Source organism: Diceros bicornis, chromosome 5 (genome assembly GCF_020826845.1).
Source record: "Diceros bicornis minor isolate mBicDic1 chromosome 5, mDicBic1.mat.cur, whole genome shotgun sequence".
Classification (NCBI taxonomy): Eukaryota; Metazoa; Chordata; class Mammalia; order Perissodactyla; family Rhinocerotidae; genus Diceros; species Diceros bicornis.
In genome coordinates, this window is record NC_080744.1 from 39013862 (window position 1) to 39029113 (window position 15252).

Genomic DNA, 15252 nt, shown 5'->3' on the forward strand with positions numbered 1-15252 from the left:
GGCCTAAAAATGGGGTATCTGTCTATTGCTCATTATTAAGTTGTCCACCTCCTCATACATGTGCAGCCTTAATGACATACGGTACGCAGCTATTATTACATGGCTTTTCACATCTTCAGGCTTCAGTGACTGCTTAGTCTCTGTAGAGTAAGAGCATCTCTTCTTATTTTCAGGTCTAGTGGCATGCCACAGGACTCAAAGCAGTAATAGCTGGAATCAGTCATATAAATTCTAACACCATATGCTCTTCTCCGTTTCCCATCCCTCTCCCTCAAAAGTCCATCCAAAATGACTTGCACAGGGCCGGACCCGTGGCTTAGTGGTTAGGTGCGTGCGCTCTGCTGCTGGCGGCCCGGGTTTGGATCCCGGGCGCGCACTGACGCGCTGCTTCTCCGGCCATGCTGAGGCCGGGTCCCACATGCAGCGACTGGAAGGATGTGCAGCTGTGACATGCAACTGTCTACTGGGGCTTTGGGGGAAAAAATAAATAAAATTAAAAAACAAACAAAATGACTTGCACAGCATTTCAGCTTTGCTTTGAGTCTAATTTTATAATTTAGGATTTAGAGAAAGTAAAAAATAGATGGAATGGAGGAGTGACGTCAGCATCATGGCGGAGTGAGCTTTCCCGTGAATTCTTCCCCCACAAAATACAACAAAAGTAACAGCCACAGACAAACAACGGAATCCCAGACAGTCAAAAGCTGGAGCGGAGGGATCCACACTGCCGCACATCTGAGAGCGGAACGTGCTGGGCCCCCGGAGGAAGTGGGGAGAGGTAAGGAGAACTCCGCTCCCTCCCCATCAGATCAGCGATCCGGTCCGCGCGGCTCCCAGAGAGGGGGGAGGGGCGGCCCTCGGCGGGAAACTGCAGCTCTTCGGGCGCTCTCAGCCAGTGGGAAACTCCCGCACAGAGGGCTCAGAGGAGCCACAGGGCTACCATCAACATCTGAGCAACCCAGAGAGCGGATAAAGAGGGGCAAACGAGAAGCCTCCCACGTCAGGGACCCAGAGGGCAAAAGAGAGAGCTCCCCCCTCCCCACAACCCGGAGTCTGCAGCTCGACCAGATCTAGCGGTCCGAGGCAGACCTGAATAAATTGGACTGGACCCGTGGACCGCAGTGGGGAAAAGAAACAAAACAAAACAAAACAAAACTGCGGATCGCAGCAGAAAAACTGGGGCAGAGCGCAGGGGGCTTAGACTACACAGCCCTTCACCACCACACAGTGGCGGCAGGTGGAAAGTGCAACCAGAGACTTCCAGGATGAGGAAAACCAAAACCAACACAGGAACCACAATGCAAAAATATATGAAATCACCAGACCAGAAACAAAATGACAAGCAACCAGAAATCAACTCCGAAGACACAGAAATCCATAAACTAAATGACAGAGATTTCAAAATAGCTATCATAAAAACACTCAACGAAATACGAGACAACACAGACAAACAATTCAATGAGATTAGGAGTTTCTTCACAAAAGAGATTGAAATCATAAAGAAAAACCTATCAGGGCTGATGGAGATGAAGAACACAATGGAGGAGATAAAGGAGAATCTGGAATCTTTAAAGAACAGAGCTGACAATATGGAGGAAAGAATTAGTACTTTAGAGGATAGGAATACAGATATACTCCAGATGGAAGAAGAGAGAGAACTAAGACTAAAAAGAAATGAAGAAAGACTCCGAGAAATATCGGACTCTATTAGAAAATGTAACATAAGAATTATAGGTATTCCTGAGGGAGAGGAGAGGGAAAGAGGAACAGAGAGCCTATTCAAGGAAATAATAGCTGAAAATTTCCCAAATCTGGGGAAGGAGCAGGAAATACCAGTAAGCGAAGCCAACAGGACTCCTATATATATTAACAGACAAAGGCCTTCACCACGACACCTAGTGGTAAGGCTAGCCAGGGTCAACGACAAAGAAACAATATTAAGGGCAGCTAGACAAAAACAAAAAATAACGTACAAAGGAACTCCCATCAGGCTCTCAGCGGATTTCTCAACAGAAACTTTTCAGGCTAGAAGAGACTGGAATGATATATTCAAAATACTAAAAGACAAAAACTTTCAGCCAAGAATACTCTATCCAGCAAAAATATCCTTCAAATATGATGGAGAAATAGTAACTCTCCCAGATAAACAAAAGCTAAGGGAGTTCATGGCCACGAGACCGCCACTACAAGAAATACTCAAGAAGGCCCTCAGGCCTGAAAACAAGAAGAGAAAGGGAACACAAAGCTTGGAGTAAGGAGAAAAGTAGGCAGACAAAATCAGAGAAATAGTAGATCTTTACCGGAATAGGTTAGCAACCACTTAAATACTAAACTCAAAGATCAAAGGAAGAAATTCACCAAAAATAAATTTAACCTCATCACTGTAAACACACAGCCACAACACAAGATAGAATAAGGTATAACAAGAGCAACTTAGAAGGGGAAGAGGAAAGTGACTGAATTGACTTAGTATAAGGAAATAGGAGGCTATCAGATAATGGACTATCTCATACAGAAGATTTTTTGCCCAAACCTCAAGGTAACCACTAAACAAATAATCAAATTAAAACCACATATGATAAACAAAGAGAAAACTAGAAGAATCATAAGACAGAACAACCAAACTGAATTGGCAGTCCAAAACAAATGGGACAAGAAACAAAGGAAATGCAAAAGAACCAGAAAATAAGTGACAAAACAGCAACATTCAACCCTCATATTTCAATAATTACCCTAAATGTAAATGGATTGAACTCTCCAATCAAAAGATACAGAGTGGCAGGATGGATTAAAAAGCAAGACCCAACAATATGCTGCCTTCAGGAAACACATCTTAGCACTAAAGACAAGCACAGGCTCAGAGTGAAAGGATGGAAGACAATACTCCAAGCTAATGGCAAACAAAAGAAAGCAGGTGTTGCCATACTCATATCAGACAAAGTAGACTTCAAGATAAAACAGGTTAAGAAAGACAAAGAAGGGAAATATATAATGATAAAAGGGACACTCCATCAAGAAGACATATCACTTATAAATATATATGCACCCAACATAGGAGCACCAATGTACATAAAACAACTATTAACAAACCTAAAAGGAGAAATCAACAACAACACAATAATAGTAGGGGATCTTAACACCCCACTTACAGCAATGGATAGATCATCCAGACAAAAAGTTAATAAAGAAATATTAGACTTAAATGAAAAACTGGACGAGATGGACCTAGTAGACATATACAGAGCACTCCACCCAAAAACAGCTGACTACACATTCTTCTCAAGCGCGCATGGAACATTCTCTAGGATAGACCATATGTTGGGAAACAAAGCAAGCCTCAATAAATTTAAGAGGATTGAAATCATAACAAGCATCTTTTCAGACCATAAGGCTATGAAACTGGAAATGAACCAGGAAAAAAAAACTGGGAAAGTGACAAAAATGTGGAGATTAAACAACATGCTACTGAACAACCAATGGATCATTGATGAAATTAAAGGAGAAATCAAAAACTATCTGGAAACAAACGAAAATGATAACATGCCATATCAAACCATATGGGACGCAGCAAAAGCGGTCCTGAGAGGGAAACTCATAGCGATACAAGCCCACCTTAACAAACAAGAAAAAGCCCTAATAGGCAACCTTAAATTACACCTAACAGAACTAGAAAAAGAAGAACAAACAAAGCCCAAAGCCAGCAGAAGGAGAGAAATAATAAAAATCAGAGCAGAAATAAATGATATTGAGACCAAAAAAACAGTAGAAAGGATTAATGAAACAAAGAGTTGGTTCTTCGAGAAGATAAACAAAATAGACAAACCCTTAGCTAGGCTAACTAAGAAAAAAAGAGAAAAGGCTCAAGTAAATAAAATTAGAAATGAAAGAGGAGAAATTACAACGGATACCATGGAAATACAGAGGATTATAAGAGAATACTATGAGAAATTATATGCCAACAAATTGGACAATCTAGAAGAAATGGATAAATTCTTAGACTTATACAACCTCCCAAAATTGAACCAAGAAGAAATGGAGAATCTGAATAGACCAATCACAAGTAAAGAGATTGAAATAGTAATCAAAAACCTCCCAAAAAATAAAAGTCCAGGACCAGATGGCTTCTCCAGTGAATTTTACCAAACATTCAAAGAAGATTTAATACCCATCCTCCTCAAACTATTCCAAAAAATAGAGGAAGATGGAACACTTCCTGAATCATTCTACGAGGCCAACATCACCCTGATACCGAAACCAGACAAAGACAATACAAAGAAAGAAAATTACAGGCCAATATCGCTGATGAACATTGATGCAAAAATCCTCAACAAAATATTGGCAAACCGAATACAACAATATATTAAAAAGATCATACACCATGATCAAGTGGGATTTATACCAGAGACGCAGGGATGGTTCAACATCCGCAAATCAATCAACGTGATACATCACATCAACAAAACAAAGCATAAAAACCACATGATCGTCTCAATAGACGCAGAGAAGGCATTTGACAAGATACAACATCCATTTATGATAAAAACTCTCAATAAATTGGGAATAGAAGGAAAGTACCTCAACATAATAAAGGCCATATATGACAAACCCACAGCTAACATCATACTCAACGGGGAAAGACTGAAAGCCATTCCTCTGAGAACAGGAACGAGGCAGGGCTGCCCACTCTCACCACTCCTGTTCAACATAGTACTGGAGGTTTTGGCCAGAGCAATTAGGCAAGAAAAAGGAATAAAAGGAATCCAAATAGGTAACGAAGAAGTGAAACTCTCACTATTTGCAGATGACATGATTGTATATATAGAAAACCCTAAAGAATCTGTTGGAAAACTGTTAGAAACAATCAACAACTACAGCAAAGTTGCAGGGTACAAAATCAATCTACAAAAATCAGTTGCATTTCTATATGCTAATAATGAACTAACAGAAAGAGAGCTCAAAAAGATAATACCATTTACAATTGCATCAAAAAGAATAAAATACCTAGGAATAAATCTTACCAAGGAGGTGAAGGACCTATACAATGAGAACTACAAGACATTATTGAGGGAAATCTACGATGACATAAAGAAATGGAAAGATATCCCATGCACGTGGATTGGAAGAATAAACATAGTTAAAATGTCTATATTACCTAAAGCAATCTACAGATTCAATGCAATCCCAATCAGAATCCCAATGACATTCTTCACAGAAATAGAAAAAAGAATACTAAAATTTATATGGGGCAACAAAAGACCCCGAATAGCTAAAGAAATCCTAAAGAAAAAGAACAAAGCAGGAGGCATCACAATTCCTGACTTCAAAACATACTACAAAGCAATAGTAATCAAAACAGCATGGTACTGGTACAAAAACAGACACACAGATCAATGGAACAGAATTGAAAGCCCAGAAATAAAACCACACATATACGGACAGCTAATTTTCGACAAAGGTGCTAAGGACATGCAATGGAGAAAGGAAAGTCTCTTCAATAAATGGTGTTGGGAAAACTGGACATCCACATGCAAAAGAATGAAAGTGGACCATGTGCTATCGCCATACACAAAAATCAACTCAAAATGGATCAAAGACCTGAAGGTGAGACCTGAAACTATAAAACTCATAGAAGAAAATATAGGCAACACACTATTTGACATTGGGTTTAAAGGAATCTTTTCGGATGACATGCCTACCCAGACTAGGGAAACTAAAGAAAAAATAAACAAGTGGGACTTTATCAGACTAAAGAGCTTTTATAAGACAAATGAAATCAGAATCAAGATGAACAAACAACCAACCAGCTGGGAGAGAATATTTGCAAAACATACATCTGACAAGGGGTTGATCTCCATAATATATAAAGAACTCACACAATTGAACAACAAAAAAACAAACAACCCGATCAAAAAATGGGCAGAGGAAATGAATAGACACTTCTCCAAGGAAGATATACAGATGGCCAATAGGCACATGAAAAGATGCTCAACATCACTAATCATCAGGGAAATGCAAATCAAAACAACACTAAGATACCACCTCACGCCCGTTAGAATGGCTATAATCACCAAGACAAAAAACAACAAATGTTGGAGAGGATGTGGAGAAACAGGAACCCTCATACACAGCTGGTGGGAATGCAAATTGGTGCAGCCTCTATGGAAAACGGTATGGAGATTCCTCAAAGAATTAAAAATAGAGATGCCCTATGATCCAGCCATCCCACTACTGGGAATCTATCCAACGCACCTGAAATCAACAATCCAAAGAGGCTTATGCACCCCTATGTTCATTGCAGCATTATTCACCATAGCCAAGAAGTGGAAGCAACCTAAGTGTCCCTCGACTGACGATTGGATTAAGAAAATGTGGTATATATATACAATGGAATACTACTCAGCCATAAAAAAAGACAAAATCGTCCCATTTGCAACAACATGGATGGGCCTGGAGCGTATTATGTTAAGTGAAATAAGCCAGAAAGAGAAAGACAAACACTGTATGATCTCACTCATATGTGGAATATAAACCAACACATGGACAGAGAAAACTGGACTGTGGTTACCCGGGAAGTGGGGGTGGGGGGTGGGGGGTGGGGGGTGGGCACAAGGGGTGAAGGGAGTCATATATGGGGTGAAGGACAAACAAAAATGTACAACCCAAAATCTCACAATGTTAGAAACCATTAAAATATCAATAAAAATGTAAAAAAAAAAAAAAAAAAAAAAAAAAAAAAAAAAAAAAAAAAAATAGATGGAATGACCATGAAGTCAGTTTTGAAGGAACCTTAATGTTACTGACCATGGCCACAGGTATACCAGTCTGTGACTAAAATAAAACATAAGGGATACTGTAAAAAAATTATAAAGACATTACAACATTAAATACAGTTTGAGGAGAATCCCTTTAACCAATTTTATTTTCTTTGCTCCCTTCTGGATATGCATTATGTATTTGAATATAAATGGAACATAATATGAGATTATATCAGCTTTTAAAAATTAACATATTGTAATATTTTCCCATGTTACCTGTTCTTCCTAGTTTGTATTAATGGTTACATAATATTTGACCAACTTCATGTAATATTTATTTAACCATTACTTTGTTTGCTTATTGTTTCTAATTTTATCTGTTATAAAATAACGACACAATGAATCTCTTTCTGCATATAACTCTTTATCTTTGAAAAAATTTTACAGGAGTGGGATTACTAGGTCAAAGTTTGGGCATATACTTATAGCTCTTGATGGGTTTCAAAAGAAATGAATGCCACAATGCTCCAAGCAATCAAATTACTCTCCTTTATCTTCACAGTTCTTTTTAGAATATTCTTTATGGTCACCTTTTTTTTCAAATTGATTTTAGAATCATGTTGTCAGGTTTTGCATTTAAAACTCTATTAGAATAGAATCTGTTAGTTGGGATTTAGAGCAAATATTTACTGCAGAGATGCCTCAGAGAAGACTATCTTTACAAACTTGATTTCTTATACTACAAACCAAGTATTTATCCTGTTCCCCAAACACTGAGCAGAATTGCTTGGAAGGAAGTCATCATTACTGGATTGAAATTCCCTAAATTCATATTATTTTGGCTGAGCTTTGAGTCCACAAGCGATTCAAACTAAAGATGTCTGGTATTTGCCAATACAGACCTGTTTAACATCTTGTTTAGTAGAAACTCCAGTTTAGAGATTTTCTTTTTCTTTTCTTCTACACCCAGCAGTGATGGGAGATTTACCTGATAAGTTTGTGAGGTACTGCAGGCTGTTTCTTTTTTTTTTTTCTTTTTCTTTTTTTTTTTTTTGGTGAGGAAGACCAGCCCTGAGCTAACATCCAATGCCAATTCTCCTCTTTTTTTGCTGAGGAAGACTGGCCCTGGGCTGACATCCATGCCCATCTTCCTCTACTTTATATGGGACACTTCCACAGCATGGCTTAACAAGCGGTGTGTCAGTGCACACCCGGGATCTGAACCGGCGAACCCCGGGCCACCGCAGTGGAGCTCGCGCACTTAACCACTTGCGCCACAGGCCAGCCCCCTGCAGGCTGTTTCTTCACAGCTCTGGGAGGGAGCAGACAGCAATGAAGAGTCTCATGTCTTTTAAGATGGAGTAAGTAACTGGCCTGCACATCTTTACCTGAGGTATAAGCTGATCAAGGACTTGGTCTTGAAATGCCAAGACTCAGTCTTCTTCTCTATAGTCTTCAGTCTCCTAAGCACTAGATTCTGATCTCATCAAAACTAGCAAAGCTTTATTGGGAGACATGGTCTTGACACTTCCCCCAACCCTTTGCAGTCTGTTTAAGAACTGAACCAGGTAGGTGAATTGTTATATCCAGTACTTCAATGTGGCTAGAGAAATAAGAATTGATCAAAGAAGGTCTTTAGGCTGCTACAATAGATATCAAGCACCATTAACCAGTGTTTCAGTGTTTTAGTCACAAGAAAATCTCTCGCTCCCTAAAACACAAACACACACACACGTGCGCGCGCGCACATTATTTCTTTAGAAACAATTCTGATAAATCTAACAAACTTGGTGATTTGGTCATCTAGCCCATAACAAATTGGAAGTAGTTATAGCAATGGGGACACTGCGAGAAATGGGTCTGTTGACAACCAAGAAGGGCAGCTGACAAAGGAGGAGACCATATGAGAAGCCAAATGACTCAGTAGACATTCCAGTATAGACCAAATAATCCTAAGCAGTTCATTAACCCTGAAGGCATTGCAACATGAGTTTATAGAAAAGACCTCAAGTCATGAAGAAAAGGTCTAAAATGTGCCAGTGCTTATAGGTTTAAGCTTCAGTAAAATGGAAATTTACTTAAGTGCAACATCCCTCATAATACAAAAAAAAAAAATTAAATGTTATTGCATGTAATTCAAGCTGCACCTGGATCTATGTAACTCAATTCTTTGTGTCTTGGTCAGTGATTCCTGTCTGGTTTAATATAGATGTCACATCTTTTTCCTTATCACTTTGGAAAATCAAATGTTGACGAGGCATAGTGGCTTATATCTGCAAACAACCCTATGGAATGTGGGGAGAAAAAGCATTATTCTCCATGATGCTGAATTTCTTGAGGGTAGGAGTTGTCTTTTCTCTGCCAACAGTGGAATAGCAAATTTCTAGCTGTTAATAAAATATCCTCTGCAGGATGTTAGTTGGAAGAAAGCTGCCATGGAGACCTTCATTATTTTATGAAACATTTTCTCAGAACTGACTCAATTTCTGAATAAAAGCTTTCAATTTTAGCAGAATGCATGTACTCAACTTTAAATGTATTTTATGCTTCCTGCTGCCTCTTCCTGGCAGATGTGGTGCCAGAATTACAAACTTGGGATAGCATACAATCTGTGTTTGCTAAAGATGACCATCTAAGTTTGCTTTAGATGACTTCTGTGAACTCCTCACCTGTGTCCATGAGATCAGGGGCAATTCTGGTAGCTTTGTAATCACAGAGACATCATAGATATTGGGAGATGGTTACAGAACAGAAAGAAGCAGATACTAGCAAAGGGGGAAAAGGGCAGATTTCAGAAACGATCCACACATCTGTTTGATGTTGTTCCCCAGCAGAATTTTAAAATGCGTCATTACATGGTTTGTGAAGACATGGGAAAGAATTTGATGATCACCAGGATGCTGATGTGTTTGGCACAGAATTAAGTATGCCAAATTACACTCCTTTCACTTATTTCAAACCCTTATTAAATTTGTATGTCAGATCAATGAGATAGGCACAGCGTTGTTGATTTCAGCAAAGCATATGTCTGGGTCTCTCATAGTATTCATATGGTTAAGATGGAGAAAATTGGGTTGGATTACAGTTGATATATTTGAAGATGGTAGTTGAATAACCATACACAAAGAATCTAAAAGATCAGTGTCAGGGGGCTGGCCTGGTAGTGTAGTGGTTAAGTTCACACGCTCCACTTCAGTGGCCCAGGGTTCGCAGCTTCGGATCCCAGCGTGGACCTACGCACCACTTACCAAGCCATGCTGTGGCAGGTGTCCCACATATAAAGTAGAGGAAGATGGGCACAGATGTTAGCCCAGGGCCAATCTTCCTCAGCAAAAAGAGAGGATTGGCAACAGATGTTAGCTCAGGGTTAATCTTCCTCACCAAAAATAAAAATAAAAATAAAATAAAAGATCAGTGTCAACAGTCTTGAAAAAGAGGAACAAAATTGGAAGAATCACAATTCACAATTTCAAAATTTACTTACTACAAAGCTACAGCAATCAAGACACTGTGATACTGGCATCAAGATAGACTATAGAGCAATGGACTAGAATTGTGAGTCCAGAAATAAACCCTCACGTTTATGGTCAACTGATCCACAAGTATGCCAAAACAATCCAATGGGGGAAACAATAGTCTTTTGGTACAACTGGGGCAATTGGATATCCTCATGCCAAAGAATGAAGTTAGACCCCTACCTCACACCATATACAAAAAATAACTCAAAATGTATCCAAGACCTAAATGTAAGAGCTAAAACTATAAAGCTTATAGAATAAAATATAGGTATAAATCTTCAAGACTTTGGATTAGGCAATGGTTTCTTAGATAGGACACCAAAAGCACAAACAACAAAATAAAAAATAGATAAACTGGATATCATCAAAATTTTAAACTTTCGTGGTTCAGAGGACACCATCAAGAAAGTAAAAAGACAACCTACAGAATGGGAGAAAATACTTGCAAATCATACGTCTGATCAGGGAATGGTACCTACAATATATAACTTATGACTCAATAATAAAAAGACAAATAACCCAATTATGGAACCTTGTGCATTGTTGGTGGGAATGTAAGAAGGTACAGCTGCTATGGAAAACAGTATGATAGTTCCCCCCCAAAATTAAAAACAAAATTACCATGTGATCCAGAAATTTCACTTCCGGGTATATACCCAAAAGAATTGAAAGCAGGGTCTTGAAGAGCTATTTGTACACCCATGTTCATAGCAGCACTATTCACAATAGCCAAGGGTGGAAACAACCTAAATGTCCATCAACACATGAATGGATAAACAAAATGTGGTATATGCATACAACGAAATATCATTCAGCCTTAAAACGGAAGGCAGTTCTGACACATGCTACAACAGGGATGAACCTTGAGCACATTATGCTAAGTGAAATAAGCCCCTCACAAAAGGACAAATGCTGTGTGATTCCAGGGCCTGGAGGGATGGGAGATTGGGGAGTGACAGCTAAGGGGTATGGAGTTCCTTTTTGGAGTAATGAAAATGTTCTAAAATTGTGTTGATGGATGCACAAGTTTGTGAATATACTAAAAGCCACTGAATTGTACATTTCAAATGGGTGAATTATTTCAATGCCAGGTATGGCATGTGAATTATACCTCAATACAGCTGTTTAAAATAAAAGGTCAGGGCCGGCCCCGTGGTTTAGCGGTTAAATGCACGCTCTCAGCTACTGGCGGCCCAGGTTCGGATCCAGGGCACGCACTGACGCACCGCTTCTGCAGCCATGCTGAGGCCACGTCCCACATACCGCAACTAGAAGGATGTGCAACTATGACATACAACTATCTACTGGGGCTTTGGGGGGAAAAAAAGGAAGAGGATTGGCAATAGGTGTTAGCCCAGAGGCGGTCTTCCTCAGCAAAAAGAGGAGGATTAGCATGGATGTTAGCTCAGGGCTGATCTTCCTCACACAAAATAAATAAATAAATAAAATAAAAGGTCAGTGTCAGACTTAAGAAAACCTTCCATGCTGTTCCATGGGCTTTTCTGTCAGTGGTCCAGTCCTGTCAACATCCAAAGACGAAGGCATAAAAGTTGTGTTGATTAGTTTTTTAAAGTAACACAAAGCCGTAAAAGTAATACAGTCCCTCCATGGAAGACTAGAGACCAAACTATCCTAACACTTTGTGTTCACTCAATAACGGCTAACATTTTTTGTGTGTGTGTGTGTGTGTGTGAGGAAGATCAGCCCTGAGCTAACATCCATGCTAATCCTTCTCTTTTTGCTGAGAAAGACCGGGTCTGAGCTAACATCTATTGCCAATCCTCCTCCTTTTTTTTCCCCCCAAAGCCCTAGTAGATAGTTGTACGTCATAGTTGCAGATCCTTCTAGTTGCTGTACGTGGGACGCTGCCTCAGCATGGCCGGAGAAGCAGTGCGTTGGTGCACGCCTGGGATCCAAACCCAGGCCGCCAGTAGCCGAGCGCGCGCACTTAACCACTAAGCCACGGGGCCGGCCCATGGCTAACATTTATATGACTTTTACTATATGCAAGGCACTGTTGTGTGTGCTTGACAGATGTTAACTCTAATCCTCACAGCAACCTTAACAGGCAAGTACATTTATTACCACCATTTTACAGGTGAGGGGATTAAGGCACAGAGAGGCTAAATGATTTTTTCCAAGATCAAAGTCACACAGCTAGTTAGTGGTAGAGCATGGATGCAAACCCAGGAACTCTGATTGCAGAGTCCATGCTCTTAATTATCTCACTCTTTAGATTTTTAAGAAGGATAAATGTAAATTCCTATATGTAAGCTAAAAAGAGAGATGTCAAGCAAGAGACACTTGTGTATTTTAAGATATCGCAAGTTTGAAGACCATTACCTTTTAAGAAGGACATTGACAAAATGGTATATTCCCAAGAAGCAAAATGGTGAGGGGTTCAGGGCAACTTACTATCTTGGGCAATTGTAGAAACTGAGGCTTTAATCTAGAGAAAAGAAAAGCAAAAAAAAGTAGCTATTTTCAGATATTTAGGATCTATATCCAGATAGCTAAGGACCTGTGCTTGAAAGCCTCTATGTTATTTTTCTAGAGGACAGAATTAGGTGGTTTAATGTAGAATTTAAGAGCATGGAGTTTGGGAACAGATTGGGTGGGTTCAGATCCTGGTTCTGCCACTTAACCAGGCACATGAACTTGAGCAATTCACATAACCTTTCTGTGTCCTTTTCCTCAACAGTAAAATGAGGATTATGATGATAACAGTACCAACCTCATAGGTTGCTGTGAGGATTAAATGAGTGTCTGACACCTGCTAAGCATTTTATAAGGTTTATTAATGATGGATGGAAGTGATAGGTTGACAGATCCCAGCTTATTTTAAGAAAGAATTTCCTTCCTTCCTTCCTTCGTGAGGAAGATCAGCCCTGAGCTAACATCCGTGCTAATCCTCCTCTTTTTGCTGAGGAAGACTGGCTCTGAGCTAACATCTATTGCCAATCCTCCTCCTTTTTTTTCCCCCCCCAAAGCCCCAGCAGATTGGCCCTGAGCTAACATCTGTGCCCATCTTCCTCTATTTTGTATATGGGATACCGCCACAGCATGGCCTGATGAGTAGTGTGTAGGTCTGCACCCGGGATCCAAACCTGCGAACTCCGGGCCGTGGAAGTGGAGCGTGTGCACTTAACCACTACGCCACTGAGCTGGCCCTCAGTTGACAGTATTTTATGGTTTTGTTTTCGGTTCTTCCCTAGTTGCCTGTGCCTCAGGAAGAAAAATACCTGTATTTGGGAGTGATTTTCAAAATATTTTATAACTAATGCTGCACTGATCAATCAGAATGTAGGGGTGGAGCAGAGTCCCAGAGGTCCTCTGCTATGCTGGGCAGTAAACCCTTCAGTTGCTGGATAGAAGGAAAGTCTTGGAGGGTCCTGAGTAAGAGTGAGGCAAGCGAGGGAAACAGGTTTGGTACAATGGCCACTCTCAAGCAAGTGCGGAAATATTTTAACATTTTAGTAACCAAGCTAAATATCAATCGACCTTGCCAGTATCCTGGATAGAAGAGACTATCCTTTTGCCATTGAATTATCTTGGTCAAAAATTGACCATAAATGTAAGAGTTTATGGACTGGACTCTCAATTCTGTTCCATTGATTCTATATGCCTGTCCTCAAAACAATATTACACTGTCTTGATTATAGAAGCTTTGTAGTCAGTTTTTAAATCAGGTACTGTAATTCCTCCAACTTGGTTCTTTTTCAAAATTGTCTTAGCTAGGGCCGGCCCCGTGGCTTAGCGGTTAAGTGCGCGTGCTCTGCTACTGGCGGCCGGAGTTCGGATCCCCGGCACGCATCAACTCACCGCTTCTCCCGCCATGCTGAGGCCGCGTCCCACATACAGCAACTAGAAGGATGTGCAACTATGACATACAACTATCTACTGGGGCTTTGGGGGAAAAAAAAGGAGGAGGATTGGCAATAGATGTTAGCTCAGAGCCGGTCTTCCTCAGCAAAAAGAGGAGGATTAGCATGAATGTTAGGTCAGGGCTGATCTTCCTCACACACACACACAAAAAATTGTCTTAGCTATTCTAGGTCCTTTGTATTTCCATGTACATTTCAGAATCAGCTTGTCAGTTTCTACAAAAAGAAAAACAAGAGTGCTGGGATTTTGTTAAGGATTGCATTGAATCTAATCAATTTGAGAACTGTCATCTTAACAATATTGAGTCTAACAATCCATGAACATGGAAAGTCTCTCCACTCATTTAGATTTTCCTTCATTTCCTTCAGCATGTTTTGTAGTTTTTAGTGTATAAATCTTAGTCTTGTTTTATTAAAATTTTTCCTAAGTATTTTATTCTTTTTGATGCTATTGTGTTTGTTTGTTTTGTGAGGAAGATCAGCCCTGAGCTAACATCCATGCCAATCCTCCTGTTTTTTGCTGAGGAAGACTGGCCCTAGGCTAACATCCATGCCCATCTTCTTCCACTTTATACGGGACGCCGCCATAGCATGGCCTGACAAGCAGTGCATTGGTGTGCGCCCGGGATCGGAACTCCGGCTGCCAGCAGTGAAGCGCGCGCACTTAACCGCTATGCCACGGGGCGGGCCCTGATGCTATTGTGAATGCAGTCTTTCCTTCCTTCCTTCCTTCCTTCCTCCCTCCCTCCCTCCCTCCTTTCTTTCCTTCCTTCCTTCCTCCCTCCCTCTCTCCTTCCCTCCCTGCCTTCCTTCTGAGGAAGATTTGCTCTGAGCTAACATCTGTTGCCAATCTTCCTCTTTTTGCTTGAGGAAGATTTGCCCTGAGCTAACCTCTGTGTCAATCTTCCTCTATTTTGTATGTGGGTCGCTGCCATAGCATGGCTGCCAACGAGTGGTGTAGGTCCAGGCTTGGGAACTGAACCAGGGCTGCCAAAGCAGAGTGCACTGAACTTAACCACTAGGCCAAGGGGCCATCTGCAATGAAGTTGTTTTCTTGATTTCATTTTTGTTATTAGTACTGTGGGAGATCAGAAT